Source organism: Mixophyes fleayi, chromosome 1 (genome assembly GCF_038048845.1).
Source record: "Mixophyes fleayi isolate aMixFle1 chromosome 1, aMixFle1.hap1, whole genome shotgun sequence".
Lineage (NCBI taxonomy): Eukaryota > Metazoa > Chordata > Amphibia > Anura > Limnodynastidae > Mixophyes > Mixophyes fleayi.
Window position 1 is genome coordinate 262695663 of NC_134402.1, and position 25800 is coordinate 262721462.

Genomic DNA, 25800 nt, shown 5'->3' on the forward strand with positions numbered 1-25800 from the left:
TTTAGGTTTGCTATGATTTTTAATCAACTCATCATCTTATGGGTAAAAATAATTACCCAATTTTCGCTATGTACACACTCATATATATATATATATATATATATATATATACAGTTGATCTGTCAGACCAGACGAAAATTTATTTTAAAGGATAATTCTAAGAAAGTTCAGTAATATTGATTGTTTCTTAATGGGATATTTTTGAACTATGCACACTGATCTGATCTCAGTGATTGTTCAAAACTATTCCATCTAAATGTGTATATAGCCAGCTTTACAATAATTGTATAGAATTCAAGATACAATATTAAACAACATTTGTCAATAGAATACAATTGTAAAATATAGATATTTATACATCAATGAAACAACATTTAAAGAAAGTATACATTATACAAAATTTTGAAGATTGTTTCCTTGCAAATAAACCGAATTAATATAGAATAAAAAAAAGCGTTATGTGGCATTACAATTTGTAAATTGAATATTAAAATTGTTCATTTGTCAACATTTCCAAAAGTCATTAAGAAATAGTTTTAGATGTTTATATCTGCAGAAAATGTGGAGGTAAAGTAAATAATCCGACATTTTCACTGTTCGCAATAAGTTATCGCAATAAACCGGCACAGAATATAGATAAATGTGTTTTCCTCCTGGGGATGCTGCCTGCACCTAGACAGAAACGGGCAGATTGCAGTTACCTATGAAAGGAGAGATAGGCGATAAAAAGCAAATACATGATTAGATAATTTGGAATAAATGCAAGGTTATTAAAGGCAAGGTTAATAAATGCGCATTTAAGTAGACGTGCAATATTCGGTAGGTAAACCTTCCTTTCATCTTCATTCTGCCAATACTTTCAAAAAGACGCCTTCCAACGTGATCGTTATTTACACGATTTATAATTTCATATAAGCCAATGTAAACTCACATTTCAAATCAAGACAGTTTTGTGATCTTCTTATTCCTGAGTCTTCACCGAACTTCGCCGAAAACTGAAACATTGTGTTATTAGAGGAGTCCAAAGAAATAAACTACAAATGAAGCTTTACATACTGGATATACACCATTCCCTGGACCTGATGGTGATGTAACCGTGTACGCTGGCTTTCCGGGCCTCTCGTCACTGTACCCCGTACATGTGAACTTGCTATTCGTAAGAACAAGGCATTGATAGCTACTCAGCAGAGGTTAAACATAAGAGCTGCTTGAGTGCAGTGAGGTGGGGGACATTTGGGACCGTAGTGGATCTGGTGAACACTGCATACCCTGGAACTAGGAATTCAACTTATATTTTATCTTTTTAATTCTTTGTCGAATTCACTCCTAACATTTTAGTCTTAGCTGTTGTTATACTTTAAGTCATGGGTGGTCCAAACATAATTCTATCCAAGAATTTCAGTCTCAAGTATTTGCCAAATATACTTCAACGCATCTGAGCACCTGGCTTAACAAAACCAGCATGACCACTTATTCCAATATATGCACATAGAGGGCAATTATCTGCATCGGAAATGCCCGTCTTTGTATTGCTCAAATATTGTATCCGGTGCGTATATTTGTTTTTTTCAGATATATTTGTTTATCTTATGCTAAAATGTCGATATTCTCTGCATTCTCATAGTTTACATAATGAATATAGTATGTTTTTATCCTATCAAAAAATGGAAAGTGCCAAAAAATGATATAATGATTGCGATGATGACTAATATACTCATTAGCAGCAGGTTTTTATATGACATGATTTCAGTAGGTGAACAAAGTAGCCAAGACGAGTGTTGAGAAGCATTCTTCAGCCATATTAGCTCAAAACAAGAAGTTAGTTTCCAAATCACAATCAGAGCAGCAGAGCTTCAATTTTTTGTAACCTACAATGCACTTCTATGAGCCTTCCTAAATAACAGTATTCATATGTACTGTATCCATAGTATTTGCATTTAATAATTCATAAAAATAAAAAAGGCATGAATCATCTTATTATCGCATATCATTTTTTATCCACTTCAAATATATGACAGTCTGGTGAGGTTGGATGCTGAGCTGTCAATTCGTATTCCTTCTCATTCTTGTTCATTTAGATCAGGGTGTGGACAAATAAAACAATAAACATATTTTATTTATCTTCGGGATCCTGATTTTACCTGTTCTCGGTACGCTCCAATGCATGCTGGTAATTGTGTTATTGAATGATGCGTTACCGTTCTGGAAAATACAAGACACATGCAATTTACATCTGCGTTTTAGATGGAAATTGGGTCCAACCCATAATGTCCTCTATGTACGAATTGAAAACAATGTGGACATATGCGTTTCATCAGTTCTCTGTGTACATTAGTACAGTTACACCTCTTGCCATATTATATTGCAACTGTAAAAATAAAACGTTTCTACTGTTTATATGTAACTAAAGTACTGAAATGTCTATGCTTGTTTGTACTCTTATTATAAAGTGCCCAATAATTCTCTTTACTATCCGTTCTAAACATGGTATATTAGAGGTGCCATATGTGGCTTTCCAGCTGTCCTTGAACAACAAGTCAAAACATACCACCCAATGAAAGCCTGGCAAAGACATCCTGAGACTTGTAGTTAAACAATAATTCACAGAGTCACAGGATGCCTAAGACCAGTAGCACACCGTAAAATATGTCACAATCAGCTATCTGCCCTATACATTTGTCAGTGTTACTTGGATAGCAAAGCAGATTTAGCAAATATACATCAAATATATATACAACACACATACAATTACTAAAGAGCAGGTATGTTTATTTCATATTGCTGATGCAAAATGTGTTTACAATTTCAAGCAATAACTGTGCAATACATAGGTTTATTTTACATAGGTATAAGCAAATATGTTCACTACACTCATCACTCTGTATATTAATCTCTGTTACGTTCTGTCCTTCTTTTCCCAATGACAAGAGGGAACTGATAAAAAATTAGGTTTATTTTATCTGCACCAAAAACGTACTTACACACCATCAATTTATATGACTGGTCTATCAATGCATGATTATACATATATTTATAACTATTTGCTTAATCTCGCTGCTCACCCTAAACTACCATCAGCTTTATAATTAGGAAAATTAAAAGAAAGCAAAAGAAAGAGAAAGAAAAGGAAAATGAAGTAAAAAGAGGAAGAAAGGATATACACACTGTAAGATCAGTGTATTGTACAGTCTGCAATGTAAAGTGTGTTAAATGGTAAAGATATTGCTGTTTTCGTGTTAGTAAATCCAATAAGATGTATAGTATGTGTGTGCTACATGCAATAGCATGCAAAGTTTTCATTTAAAATTTGCACCCTTAGGACCTGATGTTGAGTTATGAGCAAAGCAAAGAAAATAAGTAACTTTGCATCTGGGCAAAACCATGATCCATTAGAGGGTGAGGTAAATTTATAATGTAGGAACAGACATATAGCTGGGATATGGAATGTCATAGATGATCTCTCATTTCAGTGCTCCTAACTCAAAATCAGACCCTTAAACTGGATTTGCTCCTAATTCTAAATGAGGCCCAATGATGGCAACCATAGAACGATTCTTATACATTAGCCTTCATTAGCCTGCAAAGTAATATTAAAAACTAATATTTTATAGTCACTTGATGAATTATTGGAGATGACTACACATGTGGAGGACACATCATACACACTCAGGTAATACAATCACAATCAAATGATGATCACACAGTATCATTAAGTAGCAATTAGCTATTAAGGGAATGTTTATGCCCAAACAATGCCAGAAATATTCACCCATAATCTTACAGAAGTACCAGAAACCTGCACTCAATGCTGGGAAGATGTTTGATTAATTAATGCATGAGTCATACCTGGATGATGTTCTGATTCAATATGCTTTTGTCCCTCTTTTGTCCAGGTGCTTCCATTTATTTTTTGTCCACACCCTGCATGAATATGTAAAATAACACTGATGGGAATAACCATAAATACAGTAGAAGTCAACACTGTTTTACATTTTTAGTAAAAGTGTAACATATTTATGATTTTATTTCACAAAATAACCAAGACAATAAAATTCAGTCCTTGTATCTCACTGATCTCATGGATCTATTTGATTATCATCCCTGCCTAAATTGTGAAATTCAGCAGATTATTTTATTATACACCTATAATGGGCATGTTTAATTGAGTTTGAGAGCTTGGTCTATTTTACATTTTTCCTCAGCAACTTTAAGGCATAAGAAACGTTGTAACCTGTAGCAAATTAGAACATTGGGAATCTCACAACATCAAGGCTAACAGAGCCACCTGTCAATTAAAAGAAATAATAGTAACACGATATGTATGAAACGTGTTTTTCAACGTTTATACAGCCTATATCAATACTGGGATATGCGCGCATAAATCAGATCTCGTCCAAATTTCCACCTCCTGTTAAGCTGAATTGAATGGAAGTGATATTTCTTCATAATTTAAATTATGCTATGAGCATTTCTAGTATCAGGAGTACTGTATATTAAATGTTCGGGGTTAGCTTTGAAAAATCCCCACTTTTCCTAACATCAAAAAACGGTATACTGTAAAAAAAAATAATAATACTGGAAATAAATCCATAAAATAAAATAAGTCTTAAAAAAAAATAATAATAATACTTTGTCCCACATGTCCATTAATTATATGTCATTTTTCCTACGGTCAGCAAAAGCTGCTGGCTACCAACTACAATCTCGAAGGCCAAGTTTAAACGACTGTCTTATATTACAATTAATATGGACATTGAAATTCGTAAAGCAGTAATAATTAGAACTGAGTGTAGTTTATTATATATCATAACATAATAATACAACGTGTAAAAGATACGACTGAATTGATGTGTTTTCGGTAAATTCTGAATGCAGTTTTATTTTTAGCTAGAACCAAAACAATTATTCATTGTTTTACAATTTATATTAGTGTTTTTAGAATCTGACTGTTTGGTTAGTTTGTGTTCGTGTGTTTATTAAATACGATCGTTAAAAAGGAAGCTATCAGTAGAACTTCCTTTTACAGCGGCAGGATTGTAATAAAAAAGTAATTTGCACTTTCCCATGTGCTGAAAACTTGACTGCTTCATTAGTGTAACATTCAGAGTGACAGCCTGAGGCAACCAATCACTCTCCCTGTCACGCCCACTCCCACGTGATCCTCCAGACAGTAGCTCTGCAGTGCTCATACATGTTCCTGCCTTTCTAAGTATGATATACTGGGCACATTCATTTTAAAGTATCCTTTATGATACCCAGAGCACAACATGCAGAGTGAGGTTGATAGACTGTCAGCTGCTGCAGCCCGGGGCGACCTGAAGATGGCGAAGGAAATTTTGGAGAACGGAACAGACCCAAATGCCATTAATTCATGTGGCAGGACCGCGATTCAGGTATAGGATGAAGGCAGAGTGTCCGAATCCTTTACTAGCATGACAACAGGGAGCTGGAGAGAGAGTGTGTCTGTGGAAGGGTTAAAGGGAGGGGGGGGGGGAGAGAGAGAGAGTGAGAGAGAAAGAGAGAAGGAGAAAGGGGCGTGAAAAGTGACAACAAGGGGAAGAGTTCACAATATTTATCTGCCTGTCTATCCACCCGTCCATTCATCAATTTCTTCACATAACCATCTATAATATAATTACAGAACATCTATTTAATATAGTGTTTTATACATATATACACACTTTTTCCACATTACATACAACGTGCAGAGAAAATTATAAAGCACAAGTAAATCGACGTTTATAATCCAAAGTATGGTCACTAATACAATGCAGATGGGACCTGGTTCACCCTCCTCACTAGCCAGAACCACACGCACACTGTATCCAGAAACCATTAGAACACAGCAGACTATTCATAGCAAACACTCATGTATAGAATATTGTTTGTGTTTTAACTATTTTAAGTAAGCAAACCGATTAGGAGTCAGATCTCGTAATTAATCGTTTTAAACAAGGTTTTACCTAAAAAATATTAAAACTGGGTTGTTTTTAAACTTGTTTAGCTCCATATAAAAACATACAGCATCTACAACAAATACATAATGATGAGCACACAAAATTGAATCCTGAAATCAACAATCAGAAAACAAATAAAACTATGTGAAATTTGTGGTTCTAGAAATCTAGATATATTAAATGAACAAGTATATGACACGCGCTACAATTTTACACATTGTTGCTCTAATCATTTTATCAGAGAATACAAAGACAAACATCCATATTTACAATGGTGCCAGAGCAATACTATTTAAGACATATATTTCTACAGATTAACTCGTTAAAATAAAGCTTCTCAATCTGGGTGAATAGAAAAACGGACATCTTTGCTATTATTAATTCGTTCTGTCGCAACCATACAGTTAACGATGCAGAAATATCTGAATAAAGCACCAGAGTTCATAATACCCTTAATTGGAATATCAAGGTCTATTATGTTAATACAGATGTTGACAATTGTAAACAATATTTTTCATAAATCATATAATGTATGTAGAATGCAAGCTATATTAATACAATAATAACAGAACTTGACAATTAAATTAATTTAATGTCATGTATATTGTTACTGGTATATGCTAAAATAGTATGATTAAAGATGACATCTTTTGTAAAACTGTATTTGTACTATTTTACACATCTGTCATATTAATGTAGAAATCTGACTAGCATAAGTTTCATAATAAGTATGGGCACATTTTTAGATCTGCTCCTTGTTGAATACAGACGTGTGTATGTCCGACTTACATGAGATTTCAAAAAGAAATGCTAAATATGTTTGTTCTGCGTGCCTTAATCAATCAGGCCCAGAGTCAATGGTAAAGTTTACTTATTTAAGTCACACACTTAAGTATGACTTTGAGATCTTCAGAAAGCCATCAACATAAATTGCTACCTATGCCATGAACTTAATCATGGGAGACAAGGGCTTCTCTACATTGGATAACTTACAAGTGCTGTCACCATGGGTCAAAATATACCAGCTTTCCACTGATAGGGGGCTCAGGTATACTTAAACTATATTATGCATTATTTTGAGACAATTAAAGAACCCTTTTGTACAATCATAATCACAATCATTTATTTATAAATGATGATCATTATGCCCAGAATCCTATAGAGTAATGGGTGTGTCTTAATAATTAACATTTGAGCACCGACTAATTTACCTGTGAAGTCGTCTGCTGCTCCTCTGTGTTAAGCTAGGTACACACTACACTGTTTTCGTCCAGTAATCGGCTCAAACAGCCAACATACGACCGCTCGTTCAAAAGTCGGGTCAGTGTGTGCAGTGACAGGATGGTCGAAAGTCTGCCCAAATGGACGATTGTCGCCTCATTTGGTTGGTGGTACCGTTTAATATTTTCGTTTCAATCTCGTTTCCGCTTTGTAGTGTGTATAAACTTCCGACTAATCCACTACAGTGAGTACGAAATTGCTCACGACAACATGGCTGTAAAAAGTCGCTAAAGGGACGTCCGCACTTCCCTTTATCGTCCTAAACAAGGCTAGTGTGTATGCAGTCCATGGACCGAGCGATCGGACCATCGATCGCATGTAAAATCGCTCGGCATAAAAAGTTGGTTGAAATTTCTGTAGTGCATACCCAGCTTTAGTAATGGACTGAAATCGTGGAAATAGGATCTCAGGCCAATGCCACAGGCCAAGTCTGAGACAGAGGAGCAGAAGATACTGCTTCTGGCTTGCTGCACACAAGGTAATAAGGGTATACGTGCAAGGGTGCAGCACCTAATAAGGGGTGCACCCAGGGCTATTACATACTCTGTACCAGCATCATTTATATTCTCCCACTAATTCAATGTTAATGCAACAATTCTTGGTTAGATCAAATCACATTTGTCCAATCAACACAGTATAATGACATCAGAAGGGATTCCTCTGTCCTGGGACAAATCTATTATGGAAACAATGAGTTGGGTGGCTCTGAGTACACAATTATTTTTTTTGTTTTACTCTCCTTATAGATGTCAGTATCTTCCTTTATGAATGCCCCTAGGTTTTAACCCACAAGGGAAAAAAGGATTTTGTGTTGTAGGACATGATAATTTAAATGAGATATAAGGTGTATAGGAGGTGCATTGGGTATGAAGGAAGTTACAGTCTCAGCATTGTGTAATAGGTTGGCAATTTATAAGGATAGTTATACACTAGTTTTGAGATACTGCTGTAACTTAACCCATTTTGCAGAGGGGTATGTCCATTTAAAATATCTTTGACCTGGATCCATTTATGTGTTATGTACATTGATATTTTGTACAATTATGTTAGGATTGTGCAAATTAGCCACCAGCAAACTCTGTGGAATTTAAACAGATGACAACCCAGCTTTCACTTTGTATTGCCCACTAGATTGCTAAATGTCTGATATCAGTCTATATTATATTCTCTCTCATATAAAGGTGATGATGATGGGCAGTCCTATGATGGCACAACTTCTGCTGGAGTTTTTTGCAAATCCCAACATGAAGGATTCAAGCACTGGAAGGACCCCAGCTCATGATGCGGCAAGTGAAGGATTTCTGGATACGCTGATTGTACTGTTGAATGGAAAGGCACATATTCACATACCAGATATCTGGGGGAATCTGCCAATGGATCTGGCTTCTAACCAAATGGTGGCTGACCTACAAGCAAGGGGGATTCTATCTGACGGAAGACAGCACATAGTGCAAGACACTATGGGGAAGATGATTGAATGTCATAGCGATAATATGATGTCCGGGTACAGTTCTTAAACATTTGTATTGCATTTCCTTATCAGTGTTGTCTCTTTGTGTTTTTATAATAAACCTTTACCAACAGAATCATTTTTATTAGATAATGACCCACTAAACTTGCAAGCTGCAGAATAATAATGCAATATGACAATCCATCATTTACCATTTACAAATATATATTTTCATAATTTTCTCTTTGCAAAAGAGTAACCACAAGGAGAATCAATATGTATCTTACTATGTTACAAGCAGAGATATTTAAATATGTATGACCGGTTGTGTCTCCCTTAGAGGTCTATTTATCAAGAGTCCCCGATAACTCTGTGTATCACAGTGATAGAAAATCTTTTAAAAAGCTACTTATTATAAAAATGTCACAGGGCAGCTGATACTCAGCTCCCCTAGGCAGCAGTATTCTCTTATCACATTGACAAGCCAGTCCTGGGACCCTGTGCAATGCTTGAGCTGACATGTGAACTGGGACTGAAAGCCTGGACTTGGGCCTCCAGCTCCAGATTCTATAAAAATAATATATCTATATATATATATATATATATATATATATATATATATATATATATATATATTAATTAATGTTTAAAAATAAAAAAATAAAATAGAAAAATAGAGAAACATTAATTAAAAAAAACTAACAGAAAAAAATATTTCCTAGCCATACTGAACTTTTGATATTTTTATTTTCCACATTTATATATATATACTATGGGCTATACACCAGGAGTTCTCTATTATAGCTCACTCCATAGCCCTGACTCAATATGGCCACCGCTATTCATTTTAGTATCACATGCTGATCTGTGATACTATACTAGCACTCCACTGTTATATATCTTGCCCCATTCCAAGATGGCCACCGCCAGCAATTACAACAGTTCTATTTAGCCCATACAGTCTCTGGGGCACTAACCTTTAACATTCTATGCCCCTACTACTTCTGAGTCCTATAAGACTCAAAACCTGTTTGTAACAGGCAACACACATCCCTTTCATACAGATAGTGTTAGCGCTGAACCGGAAGTGGGTTCTGCGCATGCGCGAAAATCGCGCTGTACTGCGCATGCGCAAAATGGCGCCCGCCATCGCTATTTAAGACAGCAATAAGTGCTGTTTTAAAATACTCCTCCTGACGAAGTCTATACGACGAAACGCGTTGAGGCTGTTCTACATACATTATTCCTGGTACACATAAGGCTGGACTGTCTACCTGATCCCTGAAAAGTTACCCCATTGAGAACTTCTGTGTGGAGCCCATTGGTGTTTACTTCTTATACATCCCAGTGATCTATATCGTGTAGCAGTATCCTATGTCCACAGGATTTACAGATAAGCTTTTAAACCTTATATATATTGTGAGTGTATTTTATTATGATACATGCTGAATAAATTATTGCACATAAGTACTACACTATATGGCTTTTTCCTCTCTTAATACACCGTATGAGTGGAGTTTGTGAGCAGTGACTGTGCTGTGGCTGATGTTCCAGTTACCATATACCTACATAAGATATCTACACGTCTGTTCCTGACCTCTTGAAGCTGACTGGAGCTCATTTCCAAGAACCTCTGATACAGATAAGCTGTTTATTTATATCTTTTTGGTACGTTGCCACCTATCACTTGCTACTGATTGTCACGGATACATCTGAAACGTTGTTTTCTGCTTTCTTCTGTCTGCATTTCGGCATATGATCAGGAATTATGAACATTGGTTTATACTGTTTATACTAGCCTGACATGATGAACACTTTGTATTTATATTTCTGTATACAGTAATACTGACTGTCTGGACGATTTGTACCAGTTAGCACTACTAGATCTGGCGCCATCATCCCTCTTTCTATATTTACAATACTTATTTCTCGATCGGAGTACCATCCGAAAATTAAGAGGGAGGCTGCCTACTCTTATGAAGAATAGTGTACACCAAGTTTGGTGATCTATATTATTATTTACTCTCCTATTTCGAGTTTGAGCGCCAGTATTTATTATATCTAATAATAGAAAAAAATATTATTTTAATAATAAAGTATGTTTATGTGCAAAACCCCTGCTAACGCTATCCTGAGGACTGCAGCGGTACAAGTATCATTGCTGTCCTTGGTAAATAGGCTGAGACCCTCAACAATGACTACTCACCTGCAATAGGGTGGTAGTCTTTACCATGTGGGGGCTTTGATGAATAGGGAGAAGCCCTAAATCCTGCGAAAAATCCCCATTTCACAGGATTTAGGAATTATCTACCTCTAATAAGTAGACAACTTAATTTTTCAATCTTTACAAACACTCACTATGTGTGGCTACAAGTATTCAATTGTCCCATAGATTGTAAGCTTGCGAACAGTGTTCTCTTACCTCTCTGTCTGCATGTGTTACCCAGTAATGTCTTATTAATGTTTGTTCCCAATTGTAAAGAGCTACAGAATTTGTTGGTGCTATATAAATAAATGTTGATGATGTTGATGATGATGATTCAATTATATTGTATTTGTTGCCTATTGAATAATGTGATTAGGAGTCAAGTAAATATTTTAAAGAAAGGTTTCGCTGGAGATTACTAAAACAACAGATGCTTCTATGCTTTTTGCGCTTTTTTTTACATATTTTTATTTATTTATCCGCTTTACAGGGCGCTGTGCATGATACATTTGCACGCTGGCCCATACGGCAGATAAAGAGGCGTGTTTGTGCAATTTGCACAGTATTCTAAGTCGCATGGATCTAAAGATCCGTGCCACTCTAAATTATAGGATGCAATTTACACTTACGATTTCAGTGTCAATTGCGTCCTACTCTAAATGAGGCCCTTAATGTAGAGTGCATTTAATGCCTAATAGACACAAGTAATGATATTTATGGGTTTATGAAACATTTTATCAATGGGAAAAAAAGTTTTTTTTCTTATTTTTCTAACATCTATCAAATAAAAGCAGGAAATGAATACCTTACATAATAGATACAGCGGCATGGGAGATACATACAGAGAGCATTCTCTGTATGTAGGGGGCATGTGGGAGATTGCCCTATGGACCATCATTATATTTACATATAACGGTAACACTGAGAGAAGGGTGGAGTTTTCTTATTCAAGTCAAAAACCTAATTATAACATTGAAACCAGCATAAGGACATCATCATGGGTTGCTACCTATGCCTGCCTTCCCATAACAACCCGTGAATGTAAATATGGAAGGAGCTTCTGTTCAATAGGTCACTAGCAAGTGCTTTCGCCATGGGCCAAGGTCTTCCAGTCTTCACTGATACTGGACCACAGGTTTACTTTATGGATATTTGATGATTTTGGATCATTCAAGGACCCTTGCTAAAGACTGTACAATCTGAAATCCCTGAAATGTGGATATTTGTCAATAAGAAAGTGCAAAAATATAGATGTGTAGTAATCAATATTAGACAATTAATTAGCTTGCATATATACAGTACAAAGTAAAATAATGAAAGGACATCTGATATGCTCATGTGAGGTTTTGTACATTTTGCACTTTATATACACACCAATGGTTATATTTCCTGAATGTCTGGACCATGTCCACAGGTGCATTTGCACGAACAGAAATGTTTTATGTCCCTGCATATTTTGCAATTAGTGAGCTTCCTATATAAATAACGAGACTTCAATAAAATGCATTAATCTTATGCACCAATACATGGCATGCATCAGGGTCCAGGCCCTTCATCAGATCCTAAACAATGGGGTTTCATGGGGAAAATGCTATGAACATGCATAGAACACTTTCTCTATTCGCCGGCAGCATTTCATACACTACTTTTAAAATACTTAACCCTTCGTGTTTTTCATAGGGTCATTGTGTGCCCATTAAATATATCTTGGTCCTGTGTTCTCTTAAGTCATAAAGCAACTTTGTTTGATTCTATGTACATCTTTGTTAGATCTGTGCAAGTTATCTGCCAGCAAACCTGCCAGAATTTACATAGATGACAACATAGATAGATTACAGCCCTATTTTCACTTTTGTAATGATTATGATATCAGTTATATTCCACTAAAAATAACGGTTTATATTATACTGTTTCTCAAATAAATGTGATGATGATGGGCAATCCTACAATGGCACAACTTCTGCAGATTATTCTGAAAGATTCAAACACTGAGATGCTCATGATGCAGCAAGTGCAAGATTTCTGGATTCTTAGGGCCTTATGAACAATTGGACGTAATTTACTTTTAAAACATATCAAATTTACTTTCACTAGTCCAGCTATACATATTCTAAATTTAGTGAAGTGAAATTTCAATTCAGCGTTACTATATCCCAAAGCGCACACCAAGACGCATAAGGAATATATGTGTGCGTTAATATGGATATTTGGATACATTTGCCTTAAAATGACATGACCGTGTGATACTGACAAATGTATTTTGACAAATGTATTGGTCAGATAGATATTAGGAGAAGACAGTAATCATAAGCAAATATAGAAGTTTCAATCCGGCGTTTAGATGCATTTTAACAGATACAGTTGTTGTTTTTTTCAATCTAATAATAACTATTGTTGGAAAATAAATATAAACACCTATCTAGGAACAAAACTTTTCTAGTTTGTACAGTATTCTCTTTGCAGCCTCCTAAAAGGTTATACATAATATACTAACATTGATTAGAGACATGTGTTAGACTCATATGTTAGAATCATCATAGGGGGTTCCCGAGGACTGTTAAAAATCAGGATACACATGACTGACTTAAATAAATTAATTATATTGTTCTATTTTTTCATACAGTAATCTGTAAACCAATAATCCAAACTCCCATGTAAGTCAACTGTCTTATTTATATTCTTCCTGGCAGCACAGGACACTAAACTGATAAATATGTACAACACTATTAAGATTCCTAATATATTAGTCTAGTCTTAGAGTTCTGGAAACTTTCTAGCTAGAAGTAGAAAGCGTAGGCTGTAATGGAGCATGGTACCGGGAAGTAAGGTTATTTAGATAGCTACCATTCTACTAATTGTCGTCTATTTAGATATTTTATAAATGAATGCTGAGATTGCCGCAAATGTGCATTCCACAAAACTGTAAGGCAGAGTTATGTACTATGTTTCTCTCGAGTGGAATACGACGCCAATGATAATCTGCCGCACCAATAGCTCTCATGACTTGCTGGGACTTGTAGTTTCACACCAGCAGTAGAGCCACAAATTACTTAAACCTAAGTCTAAGACAGTTTCCCAACTCTCCTTAACATTCCGAATTACACTTACACTTACCTTTACGGGGACGTCTATGGTTGTTCATCTCGCTGGCTACTGTCTGTGGTTTGGACTCCGCCGAACTTCGTTTACCGTTTACAAGGACATCCGCGATTGTTTGATGTAGTAGTTCATATACTATATGCTGATTACCATCTACTTTTCGGTAGGAGCACCTATGTTCTTCTCTATAAATAAATATTCCTAGTTACTACCTTAGAGATGTTCCTTTTTTTTCCACTCTATGATTACCTGTCGAGATGTTTGAGGAATAAGATTATCCTTGTGAAGTGCCATAATTCCAGAATACGTGGTGTGAGTACAACCCCCTGCCGGAGATTTCCCACATCTTATGAAGATTGGAAATTGCACCTGGTGGAACGTTCATTCATATAATTGAAGTACACTTGTTGGTGAAGGTTCATTCTGGATTTGTAATAGTTATTTACATGATATCTGTTATCCTTATATGATTATTTAGTATATCCTATTATCACACAGGATTATGCTATTATTTTTTCCTCTTCCTTTTCATGCCTACTATCATTATGAATATTACAACACAATTGAATATAAGTATTTATTTGTATCTTTATATTCCATTAGTATGTAATATCAGTTCACATGGCTACTGGTGGTTATCCACCAAAGTATCTATGGCAGCATCGACGAAGACTCCTTTAAGTGCATTTTATTCAAAGTAAAATGTATTTGATTGAATAATTACTGTGCTTGTATGGCGGTGATTTAAAAAGCTATCGTCTTGTTTTTAAAAAAACAAACTTCAACTATATTTATTATGTAAAACAAAAATGTTGTTAACATGATCAATATTTACACAGCATATTAATAATAACTATATCTCATAAAAGAAATATACGCACTGGATACATTATTTTTGCAAATAGCTGTCGGAGAAAAGTTCAAGTGCAAAGACAATAATTTCTGTTGCATTTATCTTCGCATCGTGCATAAATTGGAATATGCTGTCATGTTTTTGGATGACCCATTTGCTCAGTTGCTTTGCACAATATTTAGCAAATACTTGGATTGAGATTGAAATGCATGTTTGACGGAGGCGGTGCTACTTACTTTTGTGTTCTGACCACCCTTAAGGAAAGATAGTTTGACCCAACTCTATAAAAAAATAGTACTGGGTGGAGTGCAGTATATTAAAATAAAGCCCCACTTATCACGTATGCGGTGTTCGCCAGATTGACTGTGGACCCTGATGTTTATAAATATCCCTCGCCTCTAGGGTCTCCAGCAGCTCTGTGGCTGAGTGAGTGTAGATGTTACATTTTATGAATGGAAAATTCACAGGAAATGTTCATTCTATCTTGAGGTTAGAATACAGTGCAAACCACCGTGCAACCAGTTACCCCAGCAGGTCCAGAGAATGGTGTATAAAAATACATCTTGTGTATAGATAATCAGAATCATGGAACAGGATCATTAAAATCCTTTATAAACCTGCATCTTTGTCGTATGTGAAACACTCTTGTTATAACGAACAGCGTAAAATTCTTCATCATTATCAACCTTTATTTATATAGCGCCAGCAGATTCTGTAGCGCTTTACAATTGGGAACTCACATTAATAAAACAATACTGGGTAATACATACAGACAGAGAGGTCAGAGGGCCCTGCTCGCAAGTTTATAATCTGTCATTTGCAGCCCTTACCGTACTTTCCACGCTGCTTATTTATCTAAATATACTTACAGAATTGTTCCAGCTGTGTTGGCACAATCTGCACATAACAGTTTTTAACTGTTTACTGTTTAATTGCATTTATTTATAGAGCGCTAGCATAATCTGCAGTGCTTTGCAATTGGACACATCCACACAGTAATAAAACAAGACTGGCAAAGTGGTTACTGAGGTGATAGTCTATAGGAAATTGGTAGGGTAAGTGCAACATTGTGTATATAGGTCCAGTCAGATTGCAATGGGAAAAAGGGCATAGTGGGGGCTTAATGATCCTATCCCACAGCAATGTGGGGTTGGGGCTCAGAAGGCTGGTTGACTATAGAAGGAGAATAAATGTAAGATTGAGTGGACTGTGTACATGAGCAGTTATTGGGTACAATACCCTAAGTTGTTTAAGAGGGAATTTAAAAAAAAAAAAACTTGTGCTTCTTCCCCCCAAACAGTACAATGGTTGGTTACGCTCTTTGGGAGCGGGTGTACACCTTTTTTTGTTAATAAACATTTTTTTTTACTTTTTTTTTTCATACAACAAAGTCTTTTGCACCAAGAGAAAGCACCCAAAATATATACGTCTCCTAGAGACCTATCTGCGGTTGATTTTAACTCAGCATAGCATGTAAAGTGCTATGCTGAGTTGAAAGCAACCTTTACATTTCTAGGCTGGACCCCCTACCTTCCCCATTCCACCTCTCCAAGCGCAGAGAGGTGCAAGGCGGAGATCCGTCTCAGTCTGAGTGCAAACTGAGATGGATCTTTGGCCAAAAATGCTTTTTTGCACTGATCAGTTGGATTTGCGTCCGACTCTACATCAGGCCCTTTGTGAGGAGCATGGTCATCAGTTGGAAGGCTTGCAGATTATATAATAAATACCTTTATCTATATCATAAAGGAAATGAGCATACTTTTAGCAGAGACATAAATTCACATAGAGAGAAAATAGGCTTGCACACAAAAAAATGAGAAAAACAATAACTCACTTCATTGACAATCCATTTGTTTAGGGAGAAATTTTATTTTCTTTAATAAGATAAATAACTGAAATGGTGCTTTACTAAATACTTGTATAGTTGAGGGGAGAAAGTAACCATGTCCTTCTGGACAATGGAATTTTGTCACTGATCACTTATACGTTTCTTAATGGACTATTTCTCTTTGAAGCACAACATAGGGGTTGGAAAACTAATGCTCACTGTTTTGGTCTGCACATGTAACTACTGCTGTGTGGGCATGCAAACAAGTAAAACAGCGTATTATGCGCTGAAAACGCAGTTCGTACAACTCTACATGGTCTTGTTGTGTTTAAAAAAAAAAAGAAAAAAAAAAAAAAAAAGAGTGTTTGCCCCCCAAAAAAGTAATTTGAAAAAAACCCTTATGTTTTGGGTCAGCATTTAAAATGCAAAAATACCCTGACAAGAATTTCAATAAATTACAAAATGTCGTTTTAATGAATAAAAAGACAGTGGAAGCAATAAAGCAAATCTAAACTGAAATTATCTCTAGAAACACTTCTAAAATACACATCACATTTCCTGTATTACCAAAGAAACCGTGTTCCATTTCAAGCAATAAAAAAGAAAACATATATACACTGCACTCATCACTTTGTACATTGACTTTTATCATCTACTGTCTTCCCTTTCCTAACCTATCTATCCATCTAATTTTATCTTGTCCACGCATCCACGCTTTTATATCTATTTGCGTCATCTCGCAGTTTTTCCCAATTTGGCATCAACTTTAAAATTATGACACATAAAAGAAATAAATTATTTTGGAATAATCAGTGTATTTTACAGGCTGCAATATAAATCTTCAATAAACAGACGGGTATTCTCTCTTATGGGATTTAAAAGGTATACAACAAAGTGTGTGAAATGGAAAAGCATGTTTTACACAGCAGCCTTCATATTGATGTAAAAAAAACAAGACGTAAGCACTGAATAGCTATTTGAAATATCAAGTAGCACTAAAATCTCACATACAACCTCAGCCTCACTTACACAATTCACGCCTCATTAGGGAGACAGTATTATACTGTAATCCAGGGTTTCCCAAACCCAGTCCTCAGGGCTCCCTAACAGTGCATGTTTTCCATATCTCCTTGCTGGAGCACAGGTGTATTCCATGTTTTTTCTCAACAACCTCAATAAGACATTTTTAACCTGTAGCTAATCAGAGCATTAAAACGCTAACAACACTAAGGTTAACTGAGCCACATGTCAATTACAAAAGAAACAGCAACACTATATGTGTGAAATTTGCTTTTCAAAGTTCATACATGAAGCCTGCATTATTGCTGGGATATGCGAAGGCTTCGCATATCCCAGCGCAGCGAACTTTGCAGCGAAGCATTAGGTCAGATCACACCCGAAATTCCAACCATCATGTTAAAAAACTGGAACTTATCTGAAATTATATCCCTTCATAATTTACATTATGTTATTACCCTTTCACGTTTTGGGAGACGTATAATATGTATATTAGATGTAGTACATGTGTAGTATATTATATGAAATCAAGCATATTAGATGTTATGGTCTTGAATATCCCGACACTCTTGACACCAAGAAAACTTTAGTACAAACTCTGAGGCCAAGTGAATATATGACTCTCTTTGATTTCAACTAATAGGAACACTGAAAATCACTAAGCAGAAATCAATAGAACTCAATGTAGTGTTTATATAACAATAGAACTATTAACCACAATTTTGTTATTATGTTGTCGGTAAATTCCAATCCTGAGTGAAATAATACACATCCACTCTAGCTATGACAGCCCTAATAGTCATATTCTCCTCACCACAGAACAGGAGATAGACCAAAGTTCACAATATTTGTTTATCTATCTGTCCATCAATTAATTCACTACCCATACTTACTATAGTTTCAGAACATCTACTAAATATATTATTTTTCACAGGGTGAATGAGGGATGTGTTGAGGTCTTTTTACTTCAAATAAAATTTTGAATCCTGCATCCATTTTTTCCACAGTGCACTACAGTGCCAATATGCCCTGGCAGCCATGGGTACGCTGGCATTTGTAGTACTACAAGCGCCAGCATTCCCAAACACTTAAAAGCAGCCTGGGCATGCTGGGACCTGTAGTACACCACTGACAAAATACAGTATTACATTTAAAGTATTATCTGTTTATACAGTATGTTTAAAGAGTTATCTATGGAAATATAGTCTTTATCTTATTTGTAAACTATTTACACATCTACCAAGTAACTACAGAAAACTGATCTAGCAAACCTTACAAAATAAAGATTTGCTATGTGGTTACAACTCTCGAAGTCTGCCAAGAATAGCATATGAAAGACATACTGAACAGGAAAATGCTGCCAAGGGAGCCGGTGGCTGATTGCCCTAAGGCCTGTATTATTTTTACAGATGAGAGTAAGCAGAGTGAAGGGTAAGGCTTCCTTATTTAAATCATACACCTAATTAGAATATTAAAATCTGCAGCAGAAGGTCACCATGGGTTGATACCTATGCCATAAATGTAATCATGGGCGAGTCAGGGCATCTGTACAATGAGTCCCTTGCAAGTACTTTCACTGCGAGTCAAAAGATACCAACCTTCCCTGATACTTGTTTACTTTAGTCATATCATGGATTTATTAACAAATGTTGAGACCACTGTAGGATGCCAGCAAATGTGGATAATGATCATTAAGAAAGTGCAAACATATAAATGGGAATAAATCTTTAGCAATTAGTCATCAATTAGCTTTAATAGCTATAGTACAAGATAGACACTGAGTGCCTCATTCACTAAGGAGCGTAACTGACAATACGTTGCGTATAATGGGTCCAGAACTACAGCAATATTCAATTCATCTTCGAGCACAAAGGACACTTACTACAGTTTATGATTTCAGTGGCGGAATGGGGAGGGGACTGGGCATATGCACATAGTCAATGTACAGTAAGGGCATGCCAAGTTCGAGTGCACTCAGCAGCGTCCGATTCAAGCTCTGGGCCTCTCTCAGGTACGCGATTTTCTGTCATATCACCAGCTACAGGTTTAGTCTTAGGGCTAGATTTACTAAGCTGCGGGTTTGAAAAAGTGGGGATGTTGCCTATAGCAACCAATCAGATTCTAGCTGTCATTTTGTAGAAGGTACTAAATAAATGAAAGCTAGAATCTGATTGGTTGCTATAGGCAACATCCCCACTTTTTCAAACCCGCAGCTTAGTAAAACTAGCCCTTAGTGTTGATTATTAGTGATGCTGGTTGAGTATCAATGCTAGAAAATGTGTTTGCAATCAGGAGCAACTGTAAAATGTATTTAATGTACAGTAGACATTAATTACATCTCAAAAAATGTATTTCACGAAAAAAAAAACATTTTTTTATTTTTTTAATGTTTTGTCATTATTAATGACTATATTATTAGCAGATGACATTATTTGAATAGTTTTTATTTTTTTTCTGTGTGTTCTTTTGCAACTTGATATTTCACATATATATTGGAAGTATCCAGCAGCGTCCTCCCGAGTATGGGCCTGATGTAGATTCGGACGCAATTTACTCTGAAATCATAAGTGTAAATTGCATCCCGTAATTTACACAGGATTTCAAGAGATCCCAGCAACTTAGAATACTATGCAAATTGCACAAACACACCTCTTTATCTGCCTTTTGGCCCAGTGTGCATGCTACATTTAAGTGTATTAGTAACAGCAGCCCTGTAAAGCAGATACATTAATAAAAATCCTGCTTCTCTCCCTTAAACAGCACAAGGCTTGGTAAAGCTATCTGGGAGGGGGTACACACATTATTTAAAAATCAAATTATTTTTTTAACTTCTTTTTTGAATACAGCCTGGTTTGCTGCACAAGGAGAAAGCACCCGCAAAAGAGAAAATCTCCAAGAGACCTATCTGTGGCTGCTTTCAACACAACATAGCATCCAAAGTGCGTGAACACGCCTTTATATTACTAGGCTCTTCCACTACCTTACCCGTTCCACCTCTCTAAGCACAGAGAGGTGCAAGGGGGAGATCCGTCTCAGTCTGAGTGCAAACTGAGATTGATCCTTGGCTAAAAGTGCTATTTGCGCTGAGGAGTTGGACTTGCGTCCGACTCTACATTAAGCTCTATTAGAGCAGAGCGGGCCTAGACCCATATTCATTACTAGATGTATCTTCACATCCGCTCCTTGTTGAATAACCTCTCATGATATTTACAATAAATGACCCCAGTTCATTTGGGTTGTCTACCAAAAATATAAAATTTCCATAGATTTTGCCACTCATGACATTGAGCTGCCCACACACAAAGTGCTGGATTGGTGTCACCGTATGTATGGTTCAATAATAAACAAAGCATAATATAGCCGGCAGCATTTCATACACTACTTTTAAAATACTTAACCCTTCGTGTTTTTCATAGGGTCATTGTGTGCCCATTAAATATATCTTGGTCCTGTGTTCTCTTAAGTCATAAAGCAACTTTGTTTGATTCTATGTACATCTTTGTTAGATCTGTGCAAGTTATCTGCCAGCAAACCTGCCAGAATTTACATAGATGACAACATAGATAGATTACAGCCCTATTTTCACTTTTGTAATGATTATGATATCAGTTATATTCCACTAAAAATAACGGTTTATATTATACTGTTTCTCAAATAAATGTGATGATGATGGGCAATCCTACAATGGCACAACTTCTGCAGATTATTCTGAAAGATTCAAACACTGAGATGCTCATGATGCAGCAAGTGCAAGATTTCTGGATTCTTAGGGCCTTATGAACAATTGGACGTAATTTACTTTTAAAACATATCAAATTTACTTTCACTAGTCCAGCTATACATATTCTAAATTTAGTGAAGTGAAATTTCAATTCAGCGTTACTATATCCCAAAGCGCACACCAAGACGCATAAGGAATATATGTGTGCGTTAATATGGATATTTGGATACATTTGCCTTAAAATGACATGACCGTGTGATACTGACAAATGTATTTTGACAAATGTATTGGTCAGATAGATATTAGGAGAAGACAGTAATCATAAGCAAATATAGAAGTTTCAATCCGGCGTTTAGATGCATTTTAACAGATACAGTTGTTGTTTTTTTCAATCTAATAATAACTATTGTTGGAAAATAAATATAAACACCTATCTAGGAACAAAACTTTTCTAGTTTGTACAGTATTCTCTTTGCAGCCTCCTAAAAGGTTATACATAATATACTAACATTGATTAGAGACATGTGTTAGACTCATATGTTAGAATCATCATAGGGGGTTCCCGAGGACTGTTAAAAATCAGGATACACATGACTGACTTAAATAAATTAATTATATTGTTCTATTTTTTCATACAGTAATCTGTAAACCAATAATCCAAACTCCCATGTAAGTCAACTGTCTTATTTATATTCTTCCTGGCAGCACAGGACACTAAACTGATAAATATGTACAACACTATTAAGATTCCTAATATATTAGTCTAGTCTTAGAGTTCTGGAAACTTTCTAGCTAGAAGTAGAAAGCGTAGGCTGTAATGGAGCATGGTACCGGGAAGTAAGGTTATTTAGATAGCTACCATTCTACTAATTGTCGTCTATTTAGATATTTTATAAATGAATGCTGAGATTGCCGCAAATGTGCATTCCACAAAACTGTAAGGCAGAGTTATGTACTATGTTTCTCTCGAGTGGAATACGACGCCAATGATAATCTGCCGCACCAATAGCTCTCATGACTTGCTGGGACTTGTAGTTTCACACCAGCAGTAGAGCCACAAATTACTTAAACCTAAGTCTAAGACAGTTTCCCAACTCTCCTTAACATTCCGAATTACACTTACACTTACCTTTACGGGGACGTCTATGGTTGTTCATCTCGCTGGCTACTGTCTGTGGTTTGGACTCCGCCGAACTTCGTTTACCGTTTACAAGGACATCCGCGATTGTTTGATGTAGTAGTTCATATACTATATGCTGATTACCATCTACTTTTCGGTAGGAGCACCTATGTTCTTCTCTATAAATAAATATTCCTAGTTACTACCTTAGAGATGTTCCTTTTTTTTCCACTCTATGATTACCTGTCGAGATGTTTGAGGAATAAGATTATCCTTGTGAAGTGCCATAATTCCAGAATACGTGGTGTGAGTACAACCCCCTGCCGGAGATTTCCCACATCTTATGAAGATTGGAAATTGCACCTGGTGGAACGTTCATTCATATAATTGAAGTACACTTGTTGGTGAAGGTTCATTCTGGATTTGTAATAGTTATTTACATGATATCTGTTATCCTTATATGATTATTTAGTATATCCTATTATCACACAGGATTATGCTATTATTTTTTCCTCTTCCTTTTCATGCCTACTATCATTATGAATATTACAACACAATTGAATATAAGTATTTATTTGTATCTTTATATTCCATTAGTATGTAATATCAGTTCACATGGCTACTGGTGGTTATCCACCAAAGTATCTATGGCAGCATCGACGAAGACTCCTTTAAGTGCATTTTATTCAAAGTAAAATGTATTTGATTGAATAATTACTGTGCTTGTATGGCGGTGATTTAAAAAGCTATCGTCTTGTTTTTAAAAAAACAAACTTCAACTATATTTATTATGTAAAACAAAAATGTTGTTAACATGATCAATATTTACACAGCATATTAATAATAACTATATCTCATAAAAGAAATATACGCACTGGATACATTATTTTTGCAAATAGCTGTCGGAGAAAAGTTCAAGTGCAAAGACAATAATTTCTGTTGCATTTATCTTCGCATCGTGCATAAATTGGAATATGCTGTCATGTTTTTGGATGACCCATTTGCTCAGTTGCTTTGCACAATATTTAGCAAATACTTGGATTGAGATTGAAATGCATGTTTGACGGAGGCGGTGCTACTTACTTTTGTGTTCTGACCACCCTTAAGGAAAGATAGTTTGACCCAACTCTATAAAAAAATAGTACTGGGTGGAGTGCAGTATATTAAAATAAAGCCCCACTTATCACGTATGCGGTGTTCGCCAGATTGACTGTGGACCCTGATGTTTATAAATATCCCTCGCCTCTAGGGTCTCCAGCAGCTCTGTGGCTGAGTGAGTGTAGATGTTACATTTTATGAATGGAAAATTCACAGGAAATGTTCATTCTATCTTGAGGTTAGAATACAGTGCAAACCACCGTGCAACCAGTTACCCCAGCAGGTCCAGAGAATGGTGTATAAAAATACATCTTGTGTATAGAAAATCAGAATCATGGAACAGGATCATTAAAATCCTTTATAAACCTGCATCTTTGTCGTATGTGAAACACTCTTGTTATAACGAACAGCGTAAAATTCTTCATCATTATCAACCTTTATTTATATAGCGCCAGCAGATTCTGTAGCGCTTTACAATTGGGAACTCACATTAATAAAACAATACTGGGTAATACATACAGACAGAGAGGTCAGAGGGCCCTGCTCGCAAGTTTATAATCTGTCATTTGCAGCCCTTACCGTACTTTCCACGCTGCTTATTTATCTAAATATACTTACAGAATTGTTCCAGCTGTGTTGGCACAATCTGCACATAACAGTTTTTAACTGTTTACTGTTTAATTGCATTTATTTATAGAGCGCTAGCATAATCTGCAGTGCTTTGCAATTGGACACATCCACACAGTAATAAAACAAGACTGGCAAAGTGGTTACTGAGGTGATAGTCTATAGGAAATTGGTAGGGTAAGTGCAACATTGTGTATATAGGTCCAGTCAGATTGCAATGGGAAAAAGGGCATAGTGGGGGCTTAATGATCCTATCCCACAGCAATGTGGGGTTGGGGCTCAGAAGGCTGGTTGACTATAGAAGGAGAATAAATGTAAGATTGAGTGGACTGTGTACATGAGCAGTTATTGGGTACAATACCCTAAGTTGTTTAAGAGGGAATTTAAAAAAAAAAAAACTTGTGCTTCTTCCCCCCAAACAGTACAATGGTTGGTTACGCTCTTTGGGAGCGGGTGTACACCTTTTTTTGTTAATAAACATTTTTTTTTACTTTTTTTTTTCATACAACAAAGTCTTTTGCACCAAGAGAAAGCACCCAAAATATATACGTCTCCTAGAGACCTATCTGCGGTTGATTTTAACTCAGCATAGCATGTAAAGTGCTATGCTGAGTTGAAAGCAACCTTTACATTTCTAGGCTGGACCCCCTACCTTCCCCATTCCACCTCTCCAAGCGCAGAGAGGTGCAAGGCGGAGATCCGTCTCAGTCTGAGTGCAAACTGAGATGGATCTTTGGCCAAAAATGCTTTTTTGCACTGATCAGTTGGATTTGCGTCCGACTCTACATCAGGCCCTTTGTGAGGAGCATGGTCATCAGTTGGAAGGCTTGCAGATTATATAATAAATACCTTTATCTATATCATAAAGGAAATGAGCATACTTTTAGCAGAGACATAAATTCACATAGAGAGAAAATAGGCTTGCACACAAAAAAATGAGAAAAACAATAACTCACTTCATTGACAATCCATTTGTTTAGGGAGAAATTTTATTTTCTTTAATAAGATAAATAACTGAAATGGTGCTTTACTAAATACTTGTATAGTTGAGGGGAGAAAGTAACCATGTCCTTCTGGACAATGGAATTTTGTCACTGATCACTTATACGTTTCTTAATGGACTATTTCTCTTTGAAGCACAACATAGGGGTTGGAAAACTAATGCTCACTGTTTTGGTCTGCACATGTAACTACTGCTGTGTGGGCATGCAAACAAGTAAAACAGCGTATTATGCGCTGAAAACGCAGTTCGTACAACTCTACATGGTCTTGTTGTGTTTAAAAAAAAAAAGAAAAAAAAAAAAAAAAAGAGTGTTTGCCCCCCAAAAAAGTAATTTGAAAAAAACCCTTATGTTTTGGGTCAGCATTTAAAATGCAAAAATACCCTGACAAGAATTTCAATAAATTACAAAATGTCGTTTTAATGAATAAAAAGACAGTGGAAGCAATAAAGCAAATCTAAACTGAAATTATCTCTAGAAACACTTCTAAAATACACATCACATTTCCTGTATTACCAAAGAAACCGTGTTCCATTTCAAGC

The 25800-nt window shown here is 36.0% G+C and overlaps 1 long non-coding RNA gene across 4 annotated transcripts in view; it reads right to left on the minus strand.

Annotated features, from left to right (window-relative positions):
* LOC142153039 (uncharacterized) overlaps nt 1-25800 on the minus strand; it is a 325397-nt gene continuing 299597 nt past the window's right edge. For all 4 annotated transcript variants that reach the window (XR_012691429.1, XR_012691430.1, XR_012691428.1 and 1 more), the window contains 4 exons: nt 3847-3921; nt 2142-2202; nt 932-995; nt 1-701 (listed from right to left, as the gene is read on the minus strand). This is a non-coding gene — a long non-coding RNA (uncharacterized LOC142153039). The remainder of the gene's footprint in view (nt 702-931; nt 996-2141; nt 2203-3846; nt 3922-25800) is intronic.